The sequence below is a fragment of the Schistocerca americana genome, chromosome 3 (genome assembly GCF_021461395.2).
Source record: "Schistocerca americana isolate TAMUIC-IGC-003095 chromosome 3, iqSchAmer2.1, whole genome shotgun sequence".
Taxonomy (NCBI): Eukaryota; Metazoa; Arthropoda; class Insecta; order Orthoptera; family Acrididae; genus Schistocerca; species Schistocerca americana.
The window spans coordinates 301,269,322-301,295,673 of NC_060121.1; the positions used below are offsets into that span (position 1 = coordinate 301,269,322).

Sequence of the window (26,352 nt, forward strand, 5' to 3'; positions counted from 1 at the left end):
ATCAGATACCAAACGATTACGGAGAACGGACGAACAGAACTTGCTTGAAAAAAGCTACTAGTGCAATTTTCGCGTTCTGACATTAAGGTGAAGGCGCCGACTCGCACGTTCTCCAGGCGCGAAGTGTCTAGTATTTTTGATATTTATATCGTTTAACGCTAATATATAACTGAGAGATAATGATTACGCAATATTTTGCTCGATTAGACGTCTTTAGCCAGGCAGAGTATAATACTTTTCCTTAAGTTATGGGAACAGAAAGATCGCGAAAGGGGGTATAGCTCAGTCGTAGAGCATTCGACTGCAGATCGAGAGGTCCCCGGTTCAATCCCGGGTGCCCCCTTCATTTTTCAGTATCTCGAAAAAAGAAATGACGATTGTCGCGGTGAGTTGCAAATGCATGTTTGAGATGCACCCTGCACGCCATACCGAAGGCTTTGGAGCAACATTTCAATGGGGGGGATCGCAGCCCAGAGTCTTGCAGGTCATCGTCCTCCCGCCATGAGGTCGAACTGTACGAAATCCACTTGCTTGGCGGAAGAATCTTGTACACTGAATTTTGTAGAATATGGTGATAGGCAAAAGTTTTCTTGTACCGCTGCACGGAGAAACAAAAATTGGAGGAGCTGGGATTTGAACCCAGGACTTTCTGCATGCGAAGCAGACACTCTACCACTGAGTTACACCCCCGCCAGAGCAAGTACATCTGGGACGAGTGCCTCGTGGATCCTACTGTCATTATTTCTTAGGTTTGAACGGTACAGTAAGTGTTGGAGGAACCTATTCATGACAAGACCTAAGCAGCGTCGACTCCGTGGCGCAACGGTAGCGCGTCTGACTCCAGATCAGAAGGTTGCGTGTTGAAATCACGTCGGGGTCACAATGAAATTTTCGTTTACGGAAGCCATAGGCGAGTATGTCAGATACCAAACGATTACGGAGAACGGACGAACAGAACTTGCTTGAAAAAAGCTACTAGTGCAATTTTCGCGTTCTGACATTAAGGTGAAGGCGCCGACTCGCACGTTCTCCAGGCGCGAAGTGTCTAGTATTTTTGATATTTATGTCGTTTAACGCTAATATATAACTGAGAGATAATGATTACGCAATATTTTGCTCGATTAGACGTCTTTAGCCAGGCAGAGTATAATACTTTTCCTTAAGTTATGGGAACAGAAAGATCGTGAAAGGGGGTATTGCTCAGTCGTAGAGCATTCGACTGCAGATCGAGAGGTCCCCGGTTCAATCCCGGGTGCCCCCTTCATTTTTCAGTATCTCGAAAAAACAAATGACGATTGTCGCGGTGAGTTGCAAATGCATGTTTGAGATGCACCCTGCACGCCATACCGAAGGCTTTGGAGCAACATTTCAATGGGGGGGATCGCAGCCCAGAGTCTTGCAGGTCATCGTCCTCCCGCCATGAGGTCGAACTGTACGAAATCCACTTGCTTGGCGGAAGAATCTTGTACACTGAATTTTGTAGAATATGGTGATAGGCAAAAGTTTTCTTGTACCGCTGCACGGAGAAACAAAAATTGGAGGAGCTGGGATTTGAACCCAGGACTTTCTGCATGCGAAGCAGACACTCTACCACTGAGTTACACCCCCGCCAGAGCAAGTACATCTGGGACGAGTGCCTCGTGGATCCTACTGTCATTATTTCTTAGGTTTGAACGGTACAGTAAGTGTTGGAGGAACCTATTCATGACAAGACCTAAGCAGCGTCGACTCCGTGGCGCAACGGTAGCGAGTCTGACTCCAGATCAGAAGGTTGCGTGTTCAAATCACGTCGGGGTCACAATGAAATTTTCGTTTACGGAAGCCATAGGCGAGTATGTCAGATACCAAACGATTACGGAGAACGGACGAACAGAACTTGCTTGAAAAAAGCTACTAGTGCAATTTTCGCGTTCTGACATTAAGGTGAAGGCGCCGACTCGCACGTTCTCCAGGCGCGAAGTGTCTAGTATTTTTGATATTTATATCGTTTAACGCTAATATATAACTGAGAGATAATGATTACGCAATATTTTGCTCGATTAGACGTCTTTAGCCAGGCAGAGTATAATACTTTTCCTTAAGTTATGGGAACAGAAAGATCGTGAAAGGGGGTATAGCTCAGTCGTAGAGCATTCGACTGCAGATCGAGAGGTCCCCGGTTCAATCCCGGGTGCCCCCTTCATTTTTCAGTATCTCGAAAAAACAAATGACGATTGTCGCGGTGAGTTGCAAATGCATGTTTGAGATGCACCCTGCACGCCATACCGAAGGCTTTGGAGCAACATTTCAATGGGGGGGATCGCAGCCCAGAGTCTTGCAGGTCATCGTCCTCCCGCCATGAGGTCGAACTGTACGAAATCCACTTGCTTGGCGGAAGAATCTTGTACACTGAATTTTGTAGAATATGGTGATAGGCAAAAGTTTTCTTGTACCGCTGCACGGAGAAACAAAAATTGGAGGAGCTGGGATTTGAACCCAGGACTTCCTGCATGCGAAGCAGACACTCTACCACTGAGTTACACCCCCGCCAGAGCAAGTACATCTGGGACGAGTGCCTCGTGGATCCTACTGTCATTATTTCTTAGGTTTGAACGGTACAGTAAGTGTTGGAGGAATCTATTCATGACAAGACCTAAGCAGCGTCGACTCCGTGGCGCAACGGTAGCGCGTCTGACTCCAGATCAGAAGGTTGCGTGTTCAAATCACGTCGGGGTCACAATCAAATTTTCGTTTACGGAAGCCATAGGCGAGTATGTCAGTTTAATCAGATACCAAACGATTACGGAGAACGGACGAACAGAACTTGCTTGAAAAAAGCTACTAGTGCAATTTTCGCGTTCTGACATTAAGGTGAAGGCGCCGACTCGCACGTTCTCCAGGCGCGAAGTGTCTAGTATTTTTGATATTTATATCGTTTAACGCTAATATATAACTGAGAGATAATGATTACGCAATATTTTGCTCGATTAGACGTCTTTAGCCAGGCAGAGTATAATACTTTTCCTTAAGTTATGGGAACAGAAAGATCGTGAAAGGGGGTATAGCTCAGTCGTAGAGCATTCGACTGCAGATCGAGAGGTCCCCGGTTCAATCCCGGGTGCCCCCTTCATTTTTCAGTATCTCGAAAAAACAAATGACGATTGTCGCGGTGAGTTGCAAATGCATGTTTGAGATGCACCCTGCACGCCATACCGAAGGCTTTGGAGCAACATTTCAATGGGGGGGATCGCAGCCCAGAGTCTTGCAGGTCATCGTCCTCCCGCCATGAGGTCGAACTGTACGAAATCCACTTGCTTGGCGGAAGAATCTTGTACACTGAATTTTGTAGAATATGGTGATAGGCAAAAGTTTTCTTGTACCGCTGCACGGAGAAACAAAAATTGGAGGAGCTGGGATTTGAACCCAGGACTTTCTGCATGCGAAGCAGACACTCTACCACTGAGTTACACCCCCGCCAGAGCAAGTACATCTGGGACGAGTGCCTCGTGGATCCTACTGTCATTATTTCTTAGGTTTGAACGGTACAGTAAGTGTTGGAGGAACCTATTCATGACAAGACCTAAGCAGCGTCGACTCCGTGGCGCAACGGTAGCGCGTCTGACTCCAGATCAGAAGGTTGCGTGTTCAAATCACGTCGGGGTCACAATGAAATTTTCGTTTACGGAAGCCATAGGCGAGTATGTCAGTTTAATCAGATACCAAACGATTACGGAGAACGGACGAACAGAACTTGCTTGAAAAAAGCTACTAGTGCAATTTTCGCGTTCTGACATTAAGGTGAAGGCGCCGACTCGCACGTTCTCCAGGCGCGAAGTGTCTAGTATTTTTGATATTTATATCGTTTAACGCTAATATATAACTGAGAGATAATGATTACGCAATATTTTGCTCGATTAGACGTCTTTAGCCAGGCAGAGTATAATACTTTTCCTTAAGTTATGGGAACAGAAAGATCGTGAAAGGGGGTATAGCTCAGTCGTAGAGCATTCGACTGCAGATCGAGAGGTCCCCGGTTCAATCCCGGGTGCCCCCTTCATTTTTCAGTATCTCGAAAAAACAAATGACGATTGTCGCGGTGAGTTGCAAATGCATGTTTGAGATGCACCCTGCACGCCATACCGAAGGCTTTGGAGCAACATTTCAATGGGGGGGATCGCAGCCCAGAGTCTTGCAGGTCATCGTCCTCCCGCCATGAGGTCGAACTGTACGAAATCCACTTGCTTGGCGGAAGAATCTTGTACACTGAATTTTGTAGAATATGGTGATAGGCAAAAGTTTTCTTGTACCGCTGCACGGAGAAACAAAAATTGGAGGAGCTGGGATTTGAACCCAGGACTTTCTGCACGCGAAGCAGACACTCTACCACTGAGTTACACCCCCGCCAGAGCAAGTACATCTGGGACGAGTGCCTCGTGGATCCTACTGTCATTATTTCTTAGGTTTGAACGGTACAGTAAGTGTTGGAGGAACCTATTCATGACAAGACCTAAGCAGCGTCGACTCCGTGGCGCAACGGTAGCGCGTCTGACTCCAGATCAGAAGGTTGCGTGTTCAAATCACGTCGGGGTCACAATGAAATTTTCGTTTACGGAAGCCATAGGCGAGTATGTCAGTTTAATCAGATACCAAACGATTACGGAGAACGGACGAACAGAACTTGCTTGAAAAAAGCTACTAGTGCAATTTTCGCGTTCTGACATTAAGGTGAAGGCGCCGACTCGCACGTTCTCCAGGCGCGAAGTGTCTAGTATTTTTGATATTTATATCGTTTAACGCTAATATATAACTGAGAGATAATGATTACGCAATATTTTGCTCGATTAGACGTCTTTAGCCAGGCAGAGTATAATACTTTTCCTTAAGTTATGGGAACAGAAAGATCGTGAAAGGGGGTATAGCTCAGTCGTAGAGCATTCGACTGCAGATCGAGAGGTCCCCGGTTCAATCCCGGGTGCCCCCTTCATTTTTCAGTATCTCGAAAAAACAAATGACGATTGTCGCGGTGAGTTGCAAATGCATGTTTGAGATGCACCCTGCACGCCATACCGAAGGCTTTGGAGCAACATTTCAATGGGGGGGATCGCAGCCCAGAGTCTTGCAGGTCATCGTCCTCCCGCCATGAGGTCGAACTGTACGAAATCCACTTGCTTGGCGGAAGAATCTTGTACACTGAATTTTGTAGAATATGGTGATAGGCAAAAGTTTTCTTGTACCGCTGCACGGAGAAACAAAAATTGGAGGAGCTGGGATTTGAACCCAGGACTTTCTGCATGCGAAGCAGACACTCTACCACTGAGTTACACCCCCGCCAGAGCAAGTACATCTGGGACGAGTGCCTCGTGGATCCTACTGTCATTATTTCTTAGGTTTGAACGGTACAGTAAGTGTTGGAGGAACCTATTCATGACAAGACCTAAGCAGCGTCGACTCCGTGGCGCAACGGTAGCGCGTCTGACTCCAGATCAGAAGGTTGCGTGTTCAAATCACGTCGGGGTCACAATGAAATTTTCGTTTACGGAAGCCATAGGCGAGTATGTCAGTTTAATCAGATACCAAACGATTACGGAGAACGGACGAACAGAACTTGCTTGAAAAAAGCTACTAGTGCAATTTTCGCGTTCTGACATTAAGGTGAAGGCGCCGACTCGCACGTTCTCCAGGCGCGAAGTGTCTAGTATTTTTGATATTTATATCGTTTAACGCTAATATATAACTGAGAGATAATGATTACGCAATATTTTGCTCCATTAGACGTCTTTAGCCAGGCAGAGTATAATACTTTTCCTTAAGTTATGGGAACAGAAAGATCGTGAAAGGGGGTATAGCTCAGTCGTAGAGCATTCGACTGCAGATCGAGAGGTCCCCGGTTCAATCCCGGGTGCCCCCTTCATTTTTCAGTATCTCGAAAAAACAAATGACGATTGTCGCGGTGAGTTGCAAATGCATGTTTGAGATGCACCCTGCACGCCATACCGAAGGCTTTGGAGCAACATTTCAATGGGGGGGATCGCAGCCCAGAGTCTTGCAGGTCATCGTCCTCCCGCCATGAGGTCGAACTGTACGAAATCCACTTGCTTGGCGGAAGAATCTTGTACACTGAATTTTGTAGAATATGGTGATAGGCAAAAGTTTTCTTGTACCGCTGCACGGAGAAACAAAAATTGGAGGAGCTGGGATTTGAGCCCAGGACTTTCTGCATGCGAAGCAGACACTCTACCACTGAGTTACACCCCCGCCAGAGCAAGTACATCTGGGACGAGTGCCTCGTGGATCCTACTGTCATTATTTCTTAGGTTTGAACGGTACAGTAAGTGTTGGAGGAACCTATTCATGACAAGACCTAAGCAGCGTCGACTCCGTGGCGCAACGGTAGCGCGTCTGACTCCAGATCAGAAGGTTGCGTGTTCAAATCACGTCGGGGTCACAATGAAATTTTCGTTTACGGAAGCCATAGGCGAGTATGTCAGTTTAATCAGATACCAAACGATTACGGAGAACGGACGAACAGAACTTGCTTGAAAAAAGCTACTAGTGCAATTTTCGCGTTCTGACATTAAGGTGAAGGCGCCGACTCGCACGTTCTCCAGGCGCCAAGTGTCTAGTATTTTTGATATTTATATCGTTTAACGCTAATATATAACTGAGAGATAATGATTACGCAATATTTTGCTCGATTAGACGTCTTTAGCCAGGCAGAGTATAATACTTTTCCTTAAGTTATGGGAACAGAAAGATCGTGAAAGGGGGTATAGCTTAGTCGTAGAGCATTCGACTGCAGATCGAGAGGTCCCCGGTTCAATCCCGGGTGCCCCCTTCATTTTTCAGTATCTCGAAAAAACAAATGACGATTGTCGCGGTGAGTTGCAAATGCATGTTTGAGATGCACCCTGCACGCCATACCGAAGGCTTTGGAGCAACATTTCAATGGGGGGGATCGCAGCCCAGAGTCTTGCAGGTCATCGTCCTCCCGCCATGAGGTCGAACTGTACGAAATCCACTTGCTTGGCGGAAGAATTTTGTACACTGAATTTTGTAGAATATGGTGATAGGCAAAAGTTTTCTTGTACCGCTGCACGGAGAAACAAAAATTGGAGGAGCTGGGATTTGAACCCAGGACTTTCTGCATGCGAAGCAGACACTCTACCACTGAGTTACACCCCCGCCAGAGCAAGTACATCTGGGACGAGTGCCTCGTGGATCCTACTGTCATTATTTCTTAGGTTTGAACGGTACAGTAAGTGTTGGAGGAACCTATTCATGACAAGACCTAAGCAGCGTCGACTCCGTGGCGCAACGGTAGCGCGTCTGACTCCAGATCAGAAGGTTGCGTGTTCAAATCACGTCGGGGTCACAATGAAATTTTCGTTTACGGAAGCCATAGGCGAGTATGTCAGTTTAATCAGATACCAAACGATTACGGAGAACGGACGAACAGAACTTGCTTGAAAAAAGCTACTAGTGCAATTTTCGCGTTCTGACATTAAGGTGAAGGCGCCGACTCGCACGTTCTCCAGGCGCGAAGTGTCTAGTGTTTTTGATATTTATATCGTTTAACGCTAATATATAACTGAGAGATAATGATTACGCAATATTTTGCTCGATTAGACGTCTTTAGCCAGGCAGAGTATAATACTTTTCCTTAAGTTATGGGAACAGAAAGATCGTGAAAGGGGGTATAGCTCAGTCGTAGAGCATTCGACTGCAGATCGAGAGGTCCCCGGTTCAATCCCGGGTGCCCCCTTCATTTTTCAGTATCTCGAAAAAACAAATGACGATTGTCGCGGTGAGTTGCAAATGCATGTTTGAGATGCACCCTGCACGCCATACCGAAGGCTTTGGAGCAACATTTCAATGGGGGGGATCGCAGCCCAGAGTCTTGCAGGTCATCGTCCTCCCGCCATGAGGTCGAACTGTACGAAATCCACTTGCTTGGCGGAAGAATCTTGTACACTGAATTTTGTAGAATATGGTGATAGGCAAAAGTTTTCTTGTACCGCTGCACGGAGAAACAAAAATTGGAGGAGCTGGGATTTGAACCCATGACTTTCTGCATGCGAAGCAGACACTCTACCACTGAGTTACACCCCCGCCAGAGCAAGTACATCTGGGACGAGTGCCTCGTGGATCCTACTGTCATTATTTCTTAGGTTTGAACGGTACAGTAAGTGTTGGAGGAACCTATTCATGACAAGACCTAAGCAGCGTCGACTCCGTGGCGCAACGGTAGCGCGTCTGACTCCAGATCAGAAGGTTGCGTGTTCAAATCACGTCGGGGTCACAATGAAATTTTCGTTTACGGAAGCCATAGGCGAGTATGTCAGTTTAATCAGATACCAAACGATTACGGAGAACGGACGAACAGAACTTGCTTGAAAAAAGCTACTAGTGCAATTTTCGCGTTCTGACATTAAGGTGAAGGCGCCGACTCGCACGTTCTCCAGGCGCGAAGTGTCTAGTATTTTTGATATTTATATCGTTTAACGCTAATATATAACTGAGAGATAATGATTACGCAATATTTTGCTCGATTAGACGTCTTTAGCCAGACAGAGTATAATACTTTTCCTTAAGTTATGGGAACAGAAAGATCGTGAAAGGGGGTATAGCTCAGTCGTAGAGCATTCGACTGCAGATCGAGAGGTCCCCGGTTCAATCCCGGGTGCCCCCTTCATTTTTCAGTATCTCGAAAAAACAAATGACGATTGTCGCGGTGAGTTGCAAATGCATGTTTGAGATGCACCCTGCACGCCATACCGAAGGCTTTGGAGCAACATTTCAATGGGGGGGATCGCAGCCCAGAGTCTTGCAGGTCATCGTCCTCCCGCCATGAGGTCGAACTGTACGAAATCCACTTGCTTGGCGGAAGAATCTTGTACACTGAATTTTGTAGAATATGGTGATAGGCAAAAGTTTTCTTGTACCGCTGCACGGAGAAACAAAAATTGGAGGAGCTGGGATTTGAACCCAGGACTTTGTGCATGCGAAGCAGACACTCTACCACTGAGTTACACCCCCGCCAGAGCAAGTACATCTGGGACGAGTGCCTCGTGGATCCTACTGTCATTATTTCTTAGGTTTGAACGGTACAGTAAGTGTTGGAGGAACCTATTCATGACAAGACCTAAGCAGCGTCGATTCCGTGGCGCAACGGTAGCGCGTCTGACTCCAGATCAGAAGGTTGCGTGTTCAAATCACGTCGGGGTCACAATGAAATTTTCGTTTACGGAAGCCATAGGCGAGTATGTCAGTTTAATCAGATACCAAACGATTACGGAGAACGGACGAACAGAACTTGCTTGAAAAAAGCTACTAGTGCAATTTTCGCGTTCTGACATTAAGGTGAAGGCGCCGACTCGCACGTTCTCCAGGCGCGAAGTGTCTAGTATTTTTGATATTTATATCGTTTAACGCTAATATATAACTGAGAGATAATGATTACGCAATATTTTGCTCGATTAGACGTCTTTAGCCAGGCAGAGTATAATACTTTTCCTTAAGTTATGGGAACAGAAAGATCGTGAAAGGGGGTATAGCTCAGTCGTAGAGCATTCGACTGCAGATCGAGAGGTCCCCGGTTCAATCCCGGGTGCCCCCTTCATTTTTCAGTATCTCGAAAAAACAAATGACGATTGTCGCGGTGAGTTGCAAATGCATGTTTGAGATGCACCCTGCACGCCATACCGAAGGCTTTGGAGCAACATTTCAATGGGGGGTATCGCAGCCCAGAGTCTTGCAGGTCATCGTCCTCCCGCCATGAGGTCGAACTGTACGAAATCCACTTGCTTGGCGGAAGAATCTTGTACACTGAATTTTGTAGAATATGGTGATAGGCAAAAGTTTTCTTGTACCGCTGCACGGAGAAACAAAAATTGGAGGAGCTGGGATTTGAACCCAGGACTTTCTGCATGCGAAGCAGACACTCTACCACTGAGTTACACCCCCGCCAGAGCAAGTACATCTGGGACGAGTGCCTCGTGGATCCTACTGTCATTATTTCTTAGGTTTGAACGGTACAGTAAGTGTTGGAGGAACCTATTCATGACAAGACCTAAGCAGCGTCGACTCCGTGGCGCAACGGTAGCGCGTCTGACTCCAGATCAGAAAGTTGCGTGTTCAAATCACGTCGGGGTCACAATGAAATTTTCGTTTACGGAAGCCATAGGCGAGTATGTCAGTTTAATCAGATACCAAACGATTACGGAGAACGGACGAACAGAACTTGCTTGAAAAAAGCTACTAGTGCAATTTTCGCGTTCTGACATTAAGGTGAAGGCGCCGACTCGCACGTTCTCCAGGCGCGAAGTGTCTAGTATTTTTGATATTTATATCGTTTAACGCTAATATATAACTGAGAGATAATGATTACGCAATATTTTGCTCGATTAGACGTCTTTAGCCAGGCAGAGTATAATACTTTTCCTTAAGTTATGGGAACAGAAAGATCGTGAAACGGGGTATAGCTCAGTCGTAGAGCATTCGACTGCAGATCGAGAGGTCCCCGGTTCAATCCCGGGTGCCCCCTTCATTTTTCAGTATCTCGAAAAAACAAATGACGATTGTCGCGGTGAGTTGCAAATGCATGTTTGAGATGCACCCTGCACGCCATACCGAAGGCTTTGGAGCAACATTTCAATGGGGGGGATCGCAGCCCAGAGTCTTGCAGGTCATCGTCCTCCCGCCATGAGGTCGAACTGTACGAAATCCACTTGCTTGGCGGAAGAATCCTGTACACTGAATTTTGTAGAATATGGTGATAGGCAAAAGTTTTCTTGTACCGCTGCACGGAGAAACAAAAATTGGAGGAGCTGGGATTTGAACCCAGGACTTTCTGCATGCGAAGCAGACACTCTACCACTGAGTTACACCCCCGCCAGAGCAAGTACATCTGGGACGAGTGCCTCGTGGATCCTACTGTCATTATTTCTTAGGTTTGAACGGTACAGTAAGTGTTGGAGGAACCTATTCATGACAAGACCTAAGCAGCGTCGACTCCGTGGCGCAACGGTAGCGCGTCTGACTCCAGATCAGAAGGTTGCGTGTTCAAATCACGTCGGGGTCACAATGAAATTTTCGTTTACGGAAGCCATAGGCGAGTATGTCAGTTTAATCAGATACCAAACGATTACGGAGAACGGACGAACAGAACTTGCTTGAAAAAAGCTACTAGTGCAATTTTCGCGTTCTGACATTAAGGTGAAGGCGCCGACTCGCACGTTCTCCAGGCGCGAAGTGTCTAGTATTTTTGATATTTATATCGTTTAACGCTAATATATAACTGAGAGATAATGATTACGCAATATTTTGCTCGATTAGACGTCTTTAGCCAGGCAGAGTATAATACTTTTCCTTAAGTTATGGGAACAGAAAGATCGTGAAAGGGGGTATAGCTCAGTCGTAGAGCATTCGACTGCAGATCGAGAGGTCCCCGGTTCAATCCCGGGTGCCCCCTTCATTTTTCAGTATCTCGAAAAAACAAATGACGATTGTCGCGGTGAGTTGCAAATGCATGTTTGAGATGCACCCTGCACGCCATACCGAAGGCTTTGGAGCAACATTTCAATGGGGGGGATCGCAGCCCAGAGTCTTGCAGGTCATCGTCCTCCCGCCATGAGGTCGAACTGTACGAAATCCACTTGCTTGGCGGAAGAATCTTGTACACTGAATTTTGTAGAATATGGTGATAGGCAAAAGTTTTCTTGTACCGCTGCACGGAGAAACAAAAATTGGAGGAGCTGGGATTTGAACCCAGGACTTTCTGCATGCGAAGCAGACACTCTACCACTGAGTTACACCCCCGCCAGAGCAAGTACATCTGGGACGAGTGCCTCGTGGATCCTACTGTCATTATTTCTTAGGTTTGAACGGTACAGTAAGTGTTGGAGGAACCTATTCATGACAAGACCTAAGCAGCGTCGACTCCGTGGCGCAACGGTAGCGCGTCTGACTCCAGATCAGAAGGTTGCGTGTTCAAATCACGTCGGGGTCACAATGAAATTTTCGTTTACGGAAGCCATAGGCGAGTATGTCAGTTTAATCAGATACCAAACGATTACGGAGAACGGACGAACAGAACTTGCTTGAAAAAAGCTACTAGTGCAATTTTCGCGTTCTGACATTAAGGTGAAGGCGCCGACTCGCACGTTCTCCAGGCGCGAAGTGTCTAGTATTTTTGATATTTATATCGTTTAACGCTAATATATAACTGAGAGATAATGATTACGCAATATTTTGCTCGATTAGACGTCTTTAGCCAGGCAGAGTATAATACTTTTCCTTAAGTTATGGGAACAGAAAGATCGTGAAAGGGGGTATAGCTCAGTCGTAGAGCATTCGACTGCAGATCGAGAGGTCCCCGGTTCAATCCCGGGTGCCCCCTTCATTTTTCAGTATCTCGAAAAAACAAATGACGATTGTCGCGGTGAGTTGCAAATGCATGTTTGAGATGCACCCTGCACGCCATACCGAAGGCTTTGGAGCAACATTTCAATGGGGGGGATCGCAGCCCAGAGTCTTGCAGGTCATCGTCCTCCCGCCATGAGGTCGAACTGTACGAAATCCACTTGCTTGGCGGAAGAATCTTGTACACTGAATTTTGTAGAATATGGTGATAGGCAAAAGTTTTCTTGTACCGCTGCACGGAGAAACAAAAATTGGATGAGCTGGGATTTGAACCCAGGACTTTCTGCATGCGAAGCAGACACTCTACCACTTTTTTTTTTTTTTTTTTTTTTTTTTAAGTCGCATAAGAGGAGCAATAAAAACGCGCAATTCCGGTACCGGGAATCGAACCCGGGCCTCCTGGGTGAGAGCCAGGTATCCTAGCCACTTTTTTTTTTTTTATACACTGTGCTCTGCCCCTTTTTTTTTTGTTATTTTTTTTTACACCATTTTTTTTGTTTGTTTTTTTTTACACCATTTTTTTTATACCACATTTGTTTTTTTTTGTTTTTTTTGTTGTTTTTATTTTTGTTATTTTTTTTTGTATGCACTAGAGTGCTTGGCAGCCGGTGGCAAAGCGGGCAGGGGTCGCAATCCGGAGGCCTGGCCACGATGTCACCGCCATACCCCGCACCCAGTGCATGGTTTTGTGATTTGATTTTATTGTTACGTATTTATTGTTATATTTTGTTTAACCTGCAATGGGGCGTCATGTACGTTCCATTATTTGTATAGATATAAACAAAATGATAAAAAGAAATCCATGTCTGGTCTTTGGAGGACGCAGCACACCATGAATCCAGCACAGCACATACTCAAAGTTGGTCTTCACGTAGAATAATTTTCCCAGTTTCCATGTCGTTGATTAGTATTGTGCATTCGGTTTCCCGATGATTGATTGTGGATTGCTGCTTCTCAAAACCCTGAGCATGCCATGCGTCAGAAGAGGAGCGCTGGTAACGTGGTGACACCATAGAGCAGGGACATGCCAAACAACCATTTCCCGTTTTGGAAAGCCTCTTGATAGGAAGAATAGAAGCTGCTGAAATACTCCTGGTTCGTACTAAATCGTCGTGCAGCTTTGATGAAAGATAACGCGAAATGAAAGGAAACAAATGAGGAGCCTCTTCTGGGTGTCGCCCTGCGGAACCAAAAGTAAAGTGCTGTCATTTGAACATGAAAAGGAAATCCAAAGACAAGTAAATGTTCGAGGCCGAGTGCACAGTGCACTCTGTACCGGCGTTTGACCCATGATGCAAATCACCCACAGCTGATGGTGCGGAGCCGACCAAATCCATGGAAACAATAACAATTTAACAAAGTAGTGAAAAAGAAAAGATAAGAAAAGAAAGACTCCGTCCAATGGATCTGTAAACTTAAAGTCTTCCATCACTTAAAGCAATATTAAGAAAATTTTGAAACTGATCTTTATACTGTCGCAACTTCTTAATCGCATAGTACTCTTCGATGAGGTACATCTGATAATCGTGTAGCGTTGGCGTTGTATGGACAAGCATGTAATAGACGAACTGGCCCATGAGCCAGACATAACTATTATTCTTAGATTGAGGATAAAGCTGCCAGTCTGGTTGGAGCGCGTCTTGAAGTTGAATGGAAGTATCCGACGTCCTATTAATGACAGCGAGTTTCTTTCGGGTCCACTGCCATATTTGTGTTTGATCCCTGCAGTGGAAGAGATGCGGCAGCGTTTCCACTAGGTTACACTTCTCACAAAACGGGGTGGGCCGCAGCTTGATTTTGTGCAATTTCTCTCCAGTGGGAATCACCTCATTGACAGCGTCATACCAAACAGCTCGAACTCTGGAGCGAAGGAGCGGAAAACTAATGTTCTTCCAGACATTTCTCCAGTTTTTGCCTAAATATTTCTTCTCAATTGGGTTATCCAGCTGCCGTTTAGTAAGAGCAAGATAGGTCGCCGCCGTGTTGAACGGATGCGGGTTGTCCTGAACATAGCTGAGCTCCACATAATACCGCCGGATATAGCCAAGCTCAGGATGAATGTGTCCCACAGACGTTGGCGCAGACAAATCCTTTGGACGTAAGGTGTTGAAAAGCCGTGCAGTGAGACTATTTGGGTTGCCGTGTATTATGCGGGAAGTACGAGTTAAAAAAGTCGCCACACATTGGGATTCAACGTCTTTGACGCCTAAGCCACCTCGGGAACGAAGTAACGAGGTAGCCTTAAAGGAAACTTTAAAGATGTTCCCTCTCCAGACATACCAGCAAGCAAGTGCTAAAATTTTTTTCGCAATGGCGGTCGGGATTGGTAAAACAGCGGCAGTGTGATAGAGCTTACTGAAAACGTAACTATTAATAAACTGTGCCCTCTGCATCCGGTCTAAAGACCGCATGTTATGTTCTTTGATCACCGCACGTAAGATGGTAAGCTTGCGTTCCCAATTCACGTGGAGCATGGCGTGGGGGTTCGGTGATATAACCAGGCCTAGATGCCGCAGGTCTTCGGTCCTGTCCAACCAAGAAATATCGATGGAATTGGGGTTGCGACCTAACGGCATGATTTTGGACTTTCGCTCATTAAGTCTAGCGCCACAAGCGACAGAGTACTGATGGACAATCCGACGAACTGACCCCAGCTCTTCGGTGTTAGTAATAAGCACACTGATATCGTCGGCGTAGGCGTGGCAGACCGTTTTGGTGTTTAACGTTTGCAACCCGTGTAAAGTTAAGTAAAACTTTTTAAGAAGTGGCTCTATAGCGATCGAGAATAACGTCATAGAAAGGGGGCACCCTTGTCGCACTGCTTGTCGTATGGGCACGGGGGCGGTTAACTGGCCGTTAACCTTCACGCGTGAAGACGTTCCGCAGATACATTTCTGAATAAGCTGTCGAAAACGCTCGTTGAATCCCATTTGACTCATTGTGCGCAATAAAAAACCGTGATTAATTCTGTCAAACGCCTTATCGAAGTCGAGAAACAATAACGCCAAATCAGTGTTGGTAATCCAAGTTAAATAAGTCAGGTCGCGATATTCACACAGGGCATTCAACATCGATCGACCACTGACTGCACCCGTCTGATAAGGGCCAAGTACTTTGCCAAGAAGTACTTTAAGCCTGGTGTTTATAATCCGAGTCAAGATCTTGAAATCAGAGTTAAGCAACGTAATTGGCCGAAAGTCATTTAACATAGTCGGATTGGATGTTTTAGGAACCAGGACAACCACTCCTTCCGTGAACTGCGGGGGGAAGGCAGCATGCGATAACAGTTCGTTATACATGGCGGTCAATTCGTCGCCGATCACATCCCAGAACCGTGAATAAAATTCGACCGGCAAGCCGTCTAAGCCGGCAGCTTTGTTCTTGGCAGCGCACGCAAGGATGGACTTAACTTCAGAATTAGTGACATTGGCCAAGAGAGCAGCGTTATCATCCTGATCCACGGTGGAGGCGATGTCGTTTAAAAAATCATCCCCCGCCGATAGATCGGTATCTGACTCGGAATAATGTTGTCGAAAATAATTGAAGACATGCGTCTTGATAGCACCCTGTTCATTGTACAGATTCCCGCCAGCATCCTTCAGATGAGCAATAATTTTTTGTTTACCACGTTTGGTTTCCCGTATGAGATGGAATAACGATGCGGACTCGTGGGAGACGTCATCAGAAGAGCGCGATCGGACCCGAGTGCCAACAAGTGCTTCACGAACTAAAGCAGTAATTTTGGCTTTGAGACGCTTGATGCGGATCAGGTTGTCGGACAAAGCAGATGGATCGCTGTACAGCTGGCGTAAACCGAGGAAATAAAATTCTAGAGACCGGTTCCTCCAATAAGCCCTGGTCCTGGCAAACTGGCAAATACATTTCTTAATCCGCGGCTTAACAAACTCCGTCCACCAAAGAACGCGCTCCCTATACCGAGCTTGCCTCTGGAGGCACTGCTGCCAGGTGTCAACGAGGCAACGCCGTAAATCCGCTTCATCGAGCAGCGAGACATTCAGCTGCCACGTGCCGCGTCCCAAAAATGTCTTCTGCCGCACATGCCGAATCGTTAGATGGTATGCGGAGTGGTCACTAAAACTGAGCGGCCATAATTCACAATCACGAATGGTATGTAAAAGATCTTGAGAAACATAAAACCTATCCAGACGGCTAGAAGAAGCAGCGCTCACATAGGTATATCCCATCGTGTGTGGTCGAAGGTGACACCAACTATCTTGTAAATGCAGTCCATCTATTAACGTTAGTAGCTCGGGACAAAAATTAAAATGCGGACTTTGATCTTCGTTGCGTAAAACGCAGTTGAAATCCCCACCCAGGATGATCTTCAGTCGAACGTTCGGCAATAAGGTCACAACTTCAGCCCTAAAAAATTCACTTCTGTCCCTTCTGCCAGCGGACCCTGTCGGGGCGTACACGTTCAGGAGAAGCAAATCCTGTAATTGGGCGGCAATGCCGCGTCCCGTTTCTAAAATCGCTGTAGGTTGGTAAGCGATGCCAGCTTTGAATAAAATCGCAGTGCCCGCCTCAGTGCCAAGATTTAATATGGCATCATACCCAGGTATTTCTCCAACCTTGGGGGACACAACTTCTTGAAAGAAAACTATATCTATATCGGCGGCATATAGATAGTCGGTCAAGCATTTAGTTTGACATCGGATGCAATCCTATTCAAATTAACTGTGGCAAGTTTATAATCTTGCATGGTGGGGATAGAAAGGGTCCGTGTTATTCACTTTCGTCTGCCCAAGACTTCTCGGCCGGCGTATGCTGATGGCCAGTATCCATCAGCTCAGGACTCGGACGGTCGACATGCATCTCCATATCGGCCTCCCCCACGTGGCGCGCGACGGAACCCATTTCATCTGTGCCGCCGCGTTCACTGCCGTCTTTTCGGATCTGCTTTATAGTGCGCTGCAGTTTCTTTTCCAGAGTGCGGATCTCCTCCGCACTCTGCTTCCGTGCCGACCGCTTAGATTTCCCAGTTCTTGGGGGAGGTGCGTCGGCGTCAGAAACGGTTTTGACGTCCGTCAAGAGGCTGTGTGTAGACCCTTCCTCAGATAGGTCACAGCCGAGAGGGAGGGGCGTGGGGGGCGCAACGTCAGGGGGGCAAGAAACGCGCGACCTCTCGCCACCATCCGACAACTGTTTCAGCTCGACGGACGTAGTTGGAGTAGGGACGGGAGTCGGTCTTGCATGGTCGGCACGAAGGCCGACAGTCGGGGAAACCTGCAGGTGTGCAGCGTGGCCGTCGATATCGGTGACATCACTACGAACGGGATATTCGGGGGTTGCCGCAGAGTTGTTGACAATGACCGCGCCGGCGTCTGGGGTCACCGCAGCCTGTTGGTGGAGCGTCGGTTGTGTCGTAGGCGACTCCATCAATGTCTGCGCGTAAGACAACCGATTGCCATCGTGCCCATCGAGAGGTGTAAGACGATGTTGCATTCCTCGGCGACCCGCCCGGACACGGGGACAAGCAGATTTTAAATGGTCGGTAGAACCACATATTACGCAAGTTCGCGGTTGTCCTTCGTACATCACCAGCGCTCGAAAACCCTGCACCAAAATGTTGGACGGGATGTGCTTCGTTAAATCAATTTTCGCATTCCGAACGCCGTTATCAACATTGAAATGTTTGTAACCCCTCCATTGCTCGGCATGAATTTGCAAGACATTACCGTAGGGAGACAAAGCTTGCCGAATTCTATCGAAGCTAACTTCGAAAGGCAGATTAAATATACGGACGGTTCGTAGCCCTAGTCCAGCATGACTAACAGATACTTTACAAATTTCGCCTTTAGAATTCACAAAATCCGCAGTGCCTTCCGTGAGGGTCATAATACGAACGCAAGGATCGTCACTAATCAATTTTACATAAACAGCGTTCGCAAGAAAATCATACGAAAACCCAAGAACTTCATCATCTCGCAGTCCTAATCGATCGTAAAACCAGTCAATAAGTTCGTGAACCTGTGGTCGAGCATAGCCATACGGAAATCCAAATCGTAGCGTGTAACGTCTCAACTCATCCTCCATCACTTTCGTGAAGTAGTACTTACAATACCAACAGCTGTGTGCGCTCGTAAGCACAGGCGAAGCGACCACCACCGCACGTCTGCACACGGCCGCGGCCGCGGCGAAACTGACTGAGTTACACCCCCGCCAGAGCAAGTACATCTGGGACGAGTGCCTCGTGGATCCTACTGTCATTATTTCTTAGGTTTGAACGGTACAGTAAGTGTTGGAGGAACCTATTCATGACAAGACCTAAGCAGCGTCGACTCCGTGGCGCAACGGTAGCGCGTCTGACTCCAGATCAGAAGGTTGCGTGTTCAAATCACGTCGGGGTCACAATGAAATTTTCGTTTACGGAAGCCATAGGCGAGTATGTCAGTTTAATCAGATACCAAACGATTACGGAGAACGGACGAACAGAACTTGCTTGAAAAAAGCTACTAGTGCAATTTTCGCGTTCTGACATTAAGGTGAAGGCGCCGACTCGCACGTTCTCCAGGCGCGAAGTGTCTAGTATTTTTGATATTTATATCGTTTAACGCTAATATATAACTGAGAGATAATGATTACGCAATATTTTGCTCGATTAGACGTCTTTAGCCAGGCAGAGTATAATACTTTTCCTTAAGTTATGGGAACAGAAAGATCGTGAAAGGGGGTATAGCTCAGTCGTAGAGCATTCGACTGCAGATCGAGAGGTCCCCGGTTCAATCCCGGGTGCCCCCTTCATTTTTCAGTATCTCGAAAAAACAAATGACGATTGTCGCGGTGAGTTGCAAATGCATGTTTGAGATGCACCCTGCACGCCATACCGAAGGCTTTGGAGCAACATTTCAATGGGGGGGATCGCAGCCCAGAGTCTTGCAGGTCATCGTCCTCCCGCCATGAGGTCGAACTGTACGAAATCCACTTGCTTGGCGGAAGAATCTTGTACACTGAATTTTGTAGAATATGGTGATAGGCAAAAGTTTTCTTGTACCGCTGCACGGAGAAACAAAAATTGGAGGAGCTGGGATTTGAACCCAGGACTTTCTGCATGCGAAGCAGACACTCTACCACTTTTTTTTTTTTTTTTTTTTAGGGCCTCCCATCTCCCCTTCTAGCCCTTCCATGCGCTCTCCTTCATGCGCCTTCTTCGGCGAGCTTCATTGCTAAAATCAAATTAAATGCTCCTTCTCACGTAAGGGAATCCATACCACACGTGGTGAGAAAAGTAAATTTCTCCATCCAAATGAACTCATTCTGTGATGTTGGATGGTTTTTCATAATGAGGGAACTTAATCTGTTGAAAAATGTGGATAAAGAAAGAAAAATCAAGGGGAAAACTGTGAAACGTAGACTTCTTAAAGACACACATAATACATGACACTGATCTCAGATTATTGTCACAGTATATCATTCAACACATCATCCAATACCTTCCTTTTGAAAGAGTATGTGTAGCATATTTCCAAAATGCTTGGTGTGGTTCCGTTGGGCGCGTAGCTTGTAATATTCCTCCGTGATGTAGCAGTTGTAGTCCTCAATGGTGTCCGTGGTCGTTTTGTGGATGACAAAGTGAACAAAATTGCCGTATAGCCACAGTATGGTATTATTTTTCTGACGCGGAAAATACATCATGTCCGGGGCCGAGAGTTCGGTGGTGGTGATGAATCTACCATCATTGCGCCTGAGGAATGCGACCTGCTGCTTAATGTGGTTCCATATGGTATTGTATCCTTGACAAGTAAACCTGTGAACTGTCGTATCCACATATCCACAACGGCGACACAAGGGAGTATCATGAAGTCCTATAGCATGGAGCCTCTCATTGTTGGCGATGATATCGTTAACCACTTGATACCATGTCGACTGTACTGACATGCTTAAGACTTTATTATGAATATTCTTCCAAACAGTATTCCAATCTTTGGATGGATATTTTTTCTCGATTCGATTCCTGACTGAACAGCGCCATGGAATAGAAGTAGCAGATGACGTGGCGCTACGGCTGGGTGTCAGATGTATACTCTCTTTCTAACTGATCTCAGTGAAGTAAAGTCTGACATGGTGCAGCTTAAAATGAATCGGAGCCACATTGACAGGAGCATCTAAACTCTGAGGTTCAGTCAGATGAAACAGTTGCGTCGTAATACTGTCGGGGTACTTACGGAGATGTTCTCGAGTACGCTTGATAAATAAAGTCACTGTCTTTTGACGAATATCTGTGAGTCCGAGGCCACCGGCGACCGGAGGTAAGGTCACTGTACGAGCTGCCACTTTAAAAATACAGCCTCTCCATAACAGCTGACAAACTGCCCTCGTAATATTTTTGGCGATGCCCAAGGGAATAGGTAGACATTGCCCCAGGTAAATCGCTTTTGACAGGATCACACAGTTAATCAGTTTTACCCTTTGCATTAAATTGAGGTCCCTATTTCGATGCTCTATTAATGAGCCTCTGATGTTGGTAAGCATGTTCTTCCAGTTAACGGAAGCCATCTTGAGCGGGCAGCTAGAAAATGTGACACCGAGAGACTTATGTTGGTTCGTGGAAGTGATCCAATCTAAGTCTGCGTTCGCATAACCATTGAGGCTGAGCATAGAGCTTTTCGTGTTATTCACAGCAGCACCAGTAGCACCACAATAAACGTGTAAGGCGGTCTTAAGAGTTTGAACATCGTCGTCACTCCGAACTATGACCCCTAAATCATCTGCATACACATTGGTTACTTTCTTTACCGACATAATCGTGATCCCTTCCAAGAGAACGTTTAAATGTCGGACAAGAGGTTCCAGAGCTATGACATAGAGCAGCATGGAGAGTGGGCTTCCTTGCGGGAATCCACGACAAATATTTATGGCTCTCGTGCATTGACCGTTGACAAGTACTTTTGCCGTCATCCCAGTAATCATACTTTGCAAAGACTTCAAGCACCGTCCCCCAAAACCCAGGGCCGACATTGTTTTAAAAAGATAACGATGATCAATCCGATCAAAAGCATTTGCAAAATCAATAAAGCATAGAGCACCTTGAAGTTGAGCTGCCGAAAAAATGGAAATCACATCACGATATTCACTGACCGTTTTGATGATACTTCTATGCGGAAGGGCCGTTTGGTCCTGCGCAATGACACGTTGTAGGACTGGAGTCAGTCGCAATTTCAGTGCACGGGCAACAATTTTATAGTCTCCATTTAATAAACATATAGGTCGCAGACGACGGACATCCTTCATTCCTCGCCCCTTGGGTACCATCACAAAGACACCCTCTTTAAACTCCGAGGGTATGGAGATACCGTTGATGACTTCATTGATGATGGCGGTGAGCACATCGCCCAGAACATTCCAAAACCTGTAGTAAAATTCGACTGGTAAACCATCCGGCCCAGGCGTCTTGTTTACCGGAGAAGTTTTGACGATATCCAAAACATCATCACTAGTAAATATGTCCAATAGCGCCCTATTCTCGTCCTCAGTAACTATCGAGTCTGTTCCGTGAAGTAACGTCGCCACAGACTGTTCATTGATGTCAGGGGCAGTATATAAACTCGTAAAAAAGCGATGGATTTCGTTAATGATGTCACATTGTTCATGGAGCACATCGTTATTCACATCGCGCAGGGTGTTGATAAAACTATTCCTTCTATTCTTTGCGTGCCGGAGGAGATGATACAAAGAGGCATTTTCATCTTCGACAGTGGAATGTGATCTTGACTTTACCTTCAAACCATCAAGTTGTCGTCGTTTCAGTTGGGTTAAAATCGCCTTAATTTTCTTTATTTGCATGAAATGGTCAGCAGACAAAACGGGACGAGCATACAGTTCTCGCAAACAGGTATAATAAAATTCAATAGTGTCTTTCCGAAGTTGAGCCCTGGCCTTGCCATAGTCGATCAAAGTCATCCTCAGCTTCCTTTTAGCATAGTGGGTCCACCACTCAATGGTGGAAACGTATCTGGGGCGCGCTCTGAGGCACATATTCCAGGTCACTTGGATGGATTCATTTAAGTCTGTTTCGTGGAGAAGACTGACATTCAATTTCCAAAGACCGCGTCCCCAATAGGTTGTTTGCCGGGCAAGATGTATGCTACAACGAACTCCACAGTGATCAGAAAAACTGGTGGGAATCGTGTCTATTGAAGATGCACACTGCATTAAACTATCGGATATATAAATTCTGTCAATTCTACTGGCCGCCAAGTTCGTCATATATGTAAACTTAACAGCTGTGGGGTGAAATAATTCCCATGCGTCTGTAAGACGTAAGGCTGTGACACAATCTTTCAGTGCTTGAGAGAAGTTAAAGTTCGGTTTTTGATCTTTTGACTTCAGTACACAGTTCCAGTCGCCAGCTATAATGAGATTTTCTGAATTGTCGTTTAATAAGTGAACCATTTCACCGGTGAAAAAAGTTGTCCTGGCCGCTCGGGAGCTGCTACCAGAGGGGGCATAGACATTAACAACCGTCGTATTAAAGATTTTACAAGAGATTCCGCGACCGGATTCTAGAAGACACAAAGGCTCCGCCGGTATACCATGTTTCACCAAAATAGCCGTTCCACATTCATTTTCGAAAGCAACATTTAAAATTTCAGTAAACCCCGGGAAATTAAATTCACTGACCATTACCTCCTGCAAGAGAGCAATATCGGTATCCGAATTATACAAGAAATCTTTCAAAGCCGCCAATTTTGTTGGACTCCTAATCCTGTTAATATTCAAAGTCATTATATTGTAAGTCTGTGACATTCTCTGTAAACGTCGTTCCATTTAGGAAGAGAAAACAAATGGACACACCAACATAAAGACCAGTGTAACGTTCAACAAAATCGTCCTGTTATTATCTGTGGACAAATGAGGCATTTCATTTTAGCGCAGCGATCCAGGGTGCCCTGCGAGGAGACTGTCGTCAACTGGTATGCTATCAATGATCATCGGCAGCGTGTCAACTGCCGTCGTTGCTCGTGGTGCACAGTCATCTTCCTTGTCCGTCGCCCAGTCCAACCTAGGGGAAGACCGATCCGTGCTACATTCACGAGATGGCCGTCTGGGTGGACCATCATTGGGAGCCGCCAAGCCTTCTTTACACTCTATCCCTCCTCTAGACCTGTGTGTTACAGGGTTTCTACCATCTTCCCTATCTGGACTATACGTTGAACTATCTGAAATATCCTTATTTTCCTCTGGTCCATCATTGCTTTGGTCATCGTCCATCATCGTAATCTGACGCAACTTTTCCCTGGTTTTCGGGACCTCGTGCGCCGCCGCCGGATGGGCAATCCGCCTCTTCTTGTTTTTTCGCGATCTAGGCGGGGAAGAGACCATATCTTGCCCGTCATCCGGTGGGGAGTGAGGCAGAGTAACTCCGACAGTGGCTGAGTATTCCAACTCCTGGAGCACTGTCGCATCAGTTCGACGCTGGGGAGTATCATTCGAAACCTCTGGGTTAACTGGCACTTCGTTTTGTAGCCGGGGTAAAGCAGGTTCGCCCTGGTCAGAGACCGTGGAATCGTGCAGGGGAACTGCTTGAGAGACATGGTCGGTACCCGTCGCTTGGATGACACTTGTCGCAACGGGAGGGGACGGTGGAGCGATGACAGCCGCAGCCGCATACGAGAGCGGTATATTTACAACTCCAGGTGAGCGCGTGACGCTATCTCCGGGTGGTAACTGCGCGATCCGACGCCGCGAACACTCGGCGCGAATATGCTCCGTCGAGTTACATATAGAACAAGTTCGCGGCTGTCCATCATAAATAACTAAAGCACGATATCCGGATACACTGATGAAGGACGGGATGTGCTTCAGCAAATCAATTCGAACCTGCCTCACGCCGTTCAGTACAGGCAACGGATAATCATTTCCCCACTTTTCTTCGTGAATAGAAAGGACACGTCCATATGCACGTAAAACCTCGCTCACATGATCACAAGGGATTTCGAAAGGAAGTTCAAATATCCGCACCGTACGCAAACCAAGTCCACCAAAAGAGACGTGAACTTCGGTAACACTCCCATCAGAACGTGTAAATCTCATAACACCACCACTTTCTTCAACGATACGACTACAGAGATCAGAATCCTTCAATTTAACAAATCCGACTGTTGCAAGGTGCGACAAATGTATTCCAGTAATAGCATCGGAAGGAATCTTGACTTGGTCAATCACAAAATATTGAAATTCCAGGGCAGACGGTTTAACACATCCTCGTTCAAAAGTAAACTTAAGAGTATCTCTTCTAGAAATCAAAGCCATCTTCAAACTGGCACCATTACACAAACATCAACACGAGCACCCAGACAGCACAAACGAATGTAGTGATAACGGAACGAAAAATCAACTAATAACAAGATAAACAACACAATATGGCGTCACAAGCAGCAGCAAACTTGCCTTGCCCTGAGCAGCGACGGAGCACAGCGTAAACACGTCCGCTCTCCACGACGGCTCAAGCCGGAATTACCACTGAGTTACACCCCCGCCAGAGCAAGTACATCTGGGACGAGTGCCTCGTGGATCCTACTGTCATTATTTCTTAGGTTTGAACGGTACAGTAAGTGTTGGAGGAACCTATTCATGACAAGACCTAAGCAGCGTCGACTCCGTGGCGCAACGGTAGCGCGTCTGACTCCAGATCAGAAGGTTGCGTGTTCAAATCACGTCGGGGTCACAATGAAATTTTCGTTTACGGAAGCCATAGGCGAGTATGTCAGTTTAATCAGATACCAAACGATTACGGAGAACGGACGAACAGAACTTGCTTGAAAAAAGCTACTAGTGCAATTTTCGCGTTCTGACATTAAGGTGAAGGCGCCGACTCGCACGTTCTCCAGGCGCGAAGTGTCTAGTATTTTTGATATTTATATCGTTTAACGCTAATATATAACTGAGAGATAATGATTACGCAATATTTTGCTCGATTAGACGTCTTTAGCCAGGCAGAGTATAATACTTTTCCTTAAGTTATGGGAACAGAAAGATCGTGAAAGGGGGTATAGCTCAGTCGTAGAGCATTCGACTGCAGATCGAGAGGTCCACGGTTCAATCCCGGGTGCCCCCTTCATTTTTCAGTATCTCGAAAAAACAAATGACGATTGTCGCGGTGAGTTGCAAATGCATGTTTGAGATGCACCCTGCACGCCATACCGAAGGCTTTGCAGCAACATTTCAATGGGGGGGATCGCAGCCCAGAGTCTTGCAGGTCATCGTCCTCCCGCCATGAGGTCGAACTGTACGAAATCCACTTGCTTGGCGGAAGAATCTTGTACACTGAATTTTGTAGAATATGGTGATAGGCAAAAGTTTTCTTGTACCGCTGCACGGAGAAACAAAAATTGGAGGAGCTGGGATTTGAACCCAGGACTTTCTGCATGCGAAGCAGACACTCTACCACTGAGTTACACCCCCGCCAGAGCAAGTACATCTGGGACGAGTGCCTCGTGGATCCTACTGTCATTATTTCTTAGGTTTGAACGGTACAGTAAGTGTTGGAGGAACCTATTCATGACAAGACCTAAGCAGCGTCGACTCCGTGGCGCAACGGTAGCGCGTCTGACTCCAGATCAGAAGGTTGCGTGTTCAAATCACGTCGGGGTCACAATGAAATTTTCGTTTACGGAAGCCATAGGCGAGTATGTCAGTTTAATCAGATACCAAACGATTACGGAGAACGGACGAACAGAACTTGCTTGAAAAAAGCTACTAGTGCAATTTTCGCGTTCTGACATTAAGGTGAAGGCGCCGACTCGCACGTTCTCCAGGCGCGAAGTGTCTAGTATTTTTGATATTTATATCGTTTAACGCTAATATATAACTGAGAGATAATGATTACGCAATATTTTGCTCGATTAGACGTCTTTAGCCAGGCAGAGTATAATACTTTTCCTTAAGTTATGGGAACAGAAAGATCGTGAAAGGGGGTATAGCTCAGTCGTA

The 26,352-nt window shown here is 46.3% G+C and overlaps 47 non-coding genes across 47 annotated transcripts in view; 33 read left to right on the forward strand and 14 right to left on the reverse strand.

The window, feature by feature from the left end:
* Positions 1 to 271: 271 nt before the first annotated feature.
* Trnac-gca lies at positions 272 to 343 on the forward strand. The gene has a single exon. It is a non-coding gene; the product is annotated as a tRNA-Cys (tRNA).
* Positions 344 to 618: 275 nt separating this feature from the next.
* On the reverse strand, positions 619 to 690 carry Trnaa-cgc. The gene has a single exon. It is a non-coding gene; the product is annotated as a tRNA-Ala (tRNA).
* Positions 691 to 808: 118 nt separating this feature from the next.
* On the forward strand, positions 809 to 880 carry Trnaw-cca. Its single transcript has one exon. It is a non-coding gene; the product is annotated as a tRNA-Trp (tRNA).
* A 309-nt stretch (positions 881 to 1,189) lies between these two features.
* On the forward strand, positions 1,190 to 1,261 carry Trnac-gca. The gene has a single exon. It is a non-coding gene; the product is annotated as a tRNA-Cys (tRNA).
* Positions 1,262 to 1,536: 275 nt separating this feature from the next.
* On the reverse strand, positions 1,537 to 1,608 carry Trnaa-cgc. The gene has a single exon. It is a non-coding gene; the product is annotated as a tRNA-Ala (tRNA).
* Positions 1,609 to 1,726: 118 nt separating this feature from the next.
* Trnaw-cca lies at positions 1,727 to 1,798 on the forward strand. The gene has a single exon. It is a non-coding gene; the product is annotated as a tRNA-Trp (tRNA).
* A 309-nt stretch (positions 1,799 to 2,107) lies between these two features.
* On the forward strand, positions 2,108 to 2,179 carry Trnac-gca. Its single transcript has one exon. It is a non-coding gene; the product is annotated as a tRNA-Cys (tRNA).
* A 275-nt stretch (positions 2,180 to 2,454) lies between these two features.
* On the reverse strand, positions 2,455 to 2,526 carry Trnaa-cgc. Its single transcript has one exon. It is a non-coding gene; the product is annotated as a tRNA-Ala (tRNA).
* Positions 2,527 to 2,644: 118 nt separating this feature from the next.
* Trnaw-cca lies at positions 2,645 to 2,716 on the forward strand. The gene has a single exon. It is a non-coding gene; the product is annotated as a tRNA-Trp (tRNA).
* Positions 2,717 to 3,034: 318 nt separating this feature from the next.
* On the forward strand, positions 3,035 to 3,106 carry Trnac-gca. Its single transcript has one exon. It is a non-coding gene; the product is annotated as a tRNA-Cys (tRNA).
* Positions 3,107 to 3,381: 275 nt separating this feature from the next.
* Trnaa-cgc lies at positions 3,382 to 3,453 on the reverse strand. The gene has a single exon. It is a non-coding gene; the product is annotated as a tRNA-Ala (tRNA).
* Positions 3,454 to 3,571: 118 nt separating this feature from the next.
* Positions 3,572 to 3,643, forward strand: Trnaw-cca. Its single transcript has one exon. It is a non-coding gene; the product is annotated as a tRNA-Trp (tRNA).
* Positions 3,644 to 3,961: 318 nt separating this feature from the next.
* Trnac-gca lies at positions 3,962 to 4,033 on the forward strand. The gene has a single exon. It is a non-coding gene; the product is annotated as a tRNA-Cys (tRNA).
* A 275-nt stretch (positions 4,034 to 4,308) lies between these two features.
* Positions 4,309 to 4,380, reverse strand: Trnaa-cgc. Its single transcript has one exon. It is a non-coding gene; the product is annotated as a tRNA-Ala (tRNA).
* Positions 4,381 to 4,498: 118 nt separating this feature from the next.
* On the forward strand, positions 4,499 to 4,570 carry Trnaw-cca. The gene has a single exon. It is a non-coding gene; the product is annotated as a tRNA-Trp (tRNA).
* A 318-nt stretch (positions 4,571 to 4,888) lies between these two features.
* Positions 4,889 to 4,960, forward strand: Trnac-gca. Its single transcript has one exon. It is a non-coding gene; the product is annotated as a tRNA-Cys (tRNA).
* A 275-nt stretch (positions 4,961 to 5,235) lies between these two features.
* Trnaa-cgc lies at positions 5,236 to 5,307 on the reverse strand. The gene has a single exon. It is a non-coding gene; the product is annotated as a tRNA-Ala (tRNA).
* A 118-nt stretch (positions 5,308 to 5,425) lies between these two features.
* Positions 5,426 to 5,497, forward strand: Trnaw-cca. Its single transcript has one exon. It is a non-coding gene; the product is annotated as a tRNA-Trp (tRNA).
* A 318-nt stretch (positions 5,498 to 5,815) lies between these two features.
* Positions 5,816 to 5,887, forward strand: Trnac-gca. The gene has a single exon. It is a non-coding gene; the product is annotated as a tRNA-Cys (tRNA).
* Positions 5,888 to 6,162: 275 nt separating this feature from the next.
* Trnaa-cgc lies at positions 6,163 to 6,234 on the reverse strand. The gene has a single exon. It is a non-coding gene; the product is annotated as a tRNA-Ala (tRNA).
* A 118-nt stretch (positions 6,235 to 6,352) lies between these two features.
* Trnaw-cca lies at positions 6,353 to 6,424 on the forward strand. Its single transcript has one exon. It is a non-coding gene; the product is annotated as a tRNA-Trp (tRNA).
* A 318-nt stretch (positions 6,425 to 6,742) lies between these two features.
* On the forward strand, positions 6,743 to 6,814 carry Trnac-gca. The gene has a single exon. It is a non-coding gene; the product is annotated as a tRNA-Cys (tRNA).
* A 275-nt stretch (positions 6,815 to 7,089) lies between these two features.
* On the reverse strand, positions 7,090 to 7,161 carry Trnaa-cgc. Its single transcript has one exon. It is a non-coding gene; the product is annotated as a tRNA-Ala (tRNA).
* Positions 7,162 to 7,279: 118 nt separating this feature from the next.
* On the forward strand, positions 7,280 to 7,351 carry Trnaw-cca. The gene has a single exon. It is a non-coding gene; the product is annotated as a tRNA-Trp (tRNA).
* Positions 7,352 to 7,669: 318 nt separating this feature from the next.
* On the forward strand, positions 7,670 to 7,741 carry Trnac-gca. Its single transcript has one exon. It is a non-coding gene; the product is annotated as a tRNA-Cys (tRNA).
* A 275-nt stretch (positions 7,742 to 8,016) lies between these two features.
* Trnaa-cgc lies at positions 8,017 to 8,088 on the reverse strand. Its single transcript has one exon. It is a non-coding gene; the product is annotated as a tRNA-Ala (tRNA).
* A 118-nt stretch (positions 8,089 to 8,206) lies between these two features.
* Positions 8,207 to 8,278, forward strand: Trnaw-cca. The gene has a single exon. It is a non-coding gene; the product is annotated as a tRNA-Trp (tRNA).
* A 318-nt stretch (positions 8,279 to 8,596) lies between these two features.
* On the forward strand, positions 8,597 to 8,668 carry Trnac-gca. Its single transcript has one exon. It is a non-coding gene; the product is annotated as a tRNA-Cys (tRNA).
* Positions 8,669 to 8,943: 275 nt separating this feature from the next.
* Trnaa-cgc lies at positions 8,944 to 9,015 on the reverse strand. The gene has a single exon. It is a non-coding gene; the product is annotated as a tRNA-Ala (tRNA).
* Positions 9,016 to 9,133: 118 nt separating this feature from the next.
* Trnaw-cca lies at positions 9,134 to 9,205 on the forward strand. The gene has a single exon. It is a non-coding gene; the product is annotated as a tRNA-Trp (tRNA).
* A 318-nt stretch (positions 9,206 to 9,523) lies between these two features.
* Positions 9,524 to 9,595, forward strand: Trnac-gca. Its single transcript has one exon. It is a non-coding gene; the product is annotated as a tRNA-Cys (tRNA).
* Positions 9,596 to 9,870: 275 nt separating this feature from the next.
* Positions 9,871 to 9,942, reverse strand: Trnaa-cgc. The gene has a single exon. It is a non-coding gene; the product is annotated as a tRNA-Ala (tRNA).
* Positions 9,943 to 10,060: 118 nt separating this feature from the next.
* On the forward strand, positions 10,061 to 10,132 carry Trnaw-cca. The gene has a single exon. It is a non-coding gene; the product is annotated as a tRNA-Trp (tRNA).
* A 318-nt stretch (positions 10,133 to 10,450) lies between these two features.
* Positions 10,451 to 10,522, forward strand: Trnac-gca. Its single transcript has one exon. It is a non-coding gene; the product is annotated as a tRNA-Cys (tRNA).
* A 275-nt stretch (positions 10,523 to 10,797) lies between these two features.
* On the reverse strand, positions 10,798 to 10,869 carry Trnaa-cgc. Its single transcript has one exon. It is a non-coding gene; the product is annotated as a tRNA-Ala (tRNA).
* A 118-nt stretch (positions 10,870 to 10,987) lies between these two features.
* Trnaw-cca lies at positions 10,988 to 11,059 on the forward strand. Its single transcript has one exon. It is a non-coding gene; the product is annotated as a tRNA-Trp (tRNA).
* A 318-nt stretch (positions 11,060 to 11,377) lies between these two features.
* On the forward strand, positions 11,378 to 11,449 carry Trnac-gca. Its single transcript has one exon. It is a non-coding gene; the product is annotated as a tRNA-Cys (tRNA).
* Positions 11,450 to 11,724: 275 nt separating this feature from the next.
* Trnaa-cgc lies at positions 11,725 to 11,796 on the reverse strand. The gene has a single exon. It is a non-coding gene; the product is annotated as a tRNA-Ala (tRNA).
* Positions 11,797 to 11,914: 118 nt separating this feature from the next.
* Trnaw-cca lies at positions 11,915 to 11,986 on the forward strand. The gene has a single exon. It is a non-coding gene; the product is annotated as a tRNA-Trp (tRNA).
* A 318-nt stretch (positions 11,987 to 12,304) lies between these two features.
* Trnac-gca lies at positions 12,305 to 12,376 on the forward strand. Its single transcript has one exon. It is a non-coding gene; the product is annotated as a tRNA-Cys (tRNA).
* A 6,323-nt stretch (positions 12,377 to 18,699) lies between these two features.
* Trnaw-cca lies at positions 18,700 to 18,771 on the forward strand. The gene has a single exon. It is a non-coding gene; the product is annotated as a tRNA-Trp (tRNA).
* A 318-nt stretch (positions 18,772 to 19,089) lies between these two features.
* Trnac-gca lies at positions 19,090 to 19,161 on the forward strand. The gene has a single exon. It is a non-coding gene; the product is annotated as a tRNA-Cys (tRNA).
* Positions 19,162 to 25,015: 5,854 nt separating this feature from the next.
* Positions 25,016 to 25,087, forward strand: Trnaw-cca. The gene has a single exon. It is a non-coding gene; the product is annotated as a tRNA-Trp (tRNA).
* A 318-nt stretch (positions 25,088 to 25,405) lies between these two features.
* Positions 25,406 to 25,477, forward strand: Trnac-gca. The gene has a single exon. It is a non-coding gene; the product is annotated as a tRNA-Cys (tRNA).
* A 275-nt stretch (positions 25,478 to 25,752) lies between these two features.
* Positions 25,753 to 25,824, reverse strand: Trnaa-cgc. The gene has a single exon. It is a non-coding gene; the product is annotated as a tRNA-Ala (tRNA).
* Positions 25,825 to 25,942: 118 nt separating this feature from the next.
* On the forward strand, positions 25,943 to 26,014 carry Trnaw-cca. Its single transcript has one exon. It is a non-coding gene; the product is annotated as a tRNA-Trp (tRNA).
* Positions 26,015 to 26,332: 318 nt separating this feature from the next.
* Trnac-gca overlaps positions 26,333 to 26,352 on the forward strand; it is a 72-nt gene continuing 52 nt past the window's right edge. The window contains exon 1 of the tRNA in view: positions 26,333 to 26,352. This exon is cut by the window's right edge and continues 52 nt beyond it. This is a non-coding gene — a tRNA (tRNA-Cys).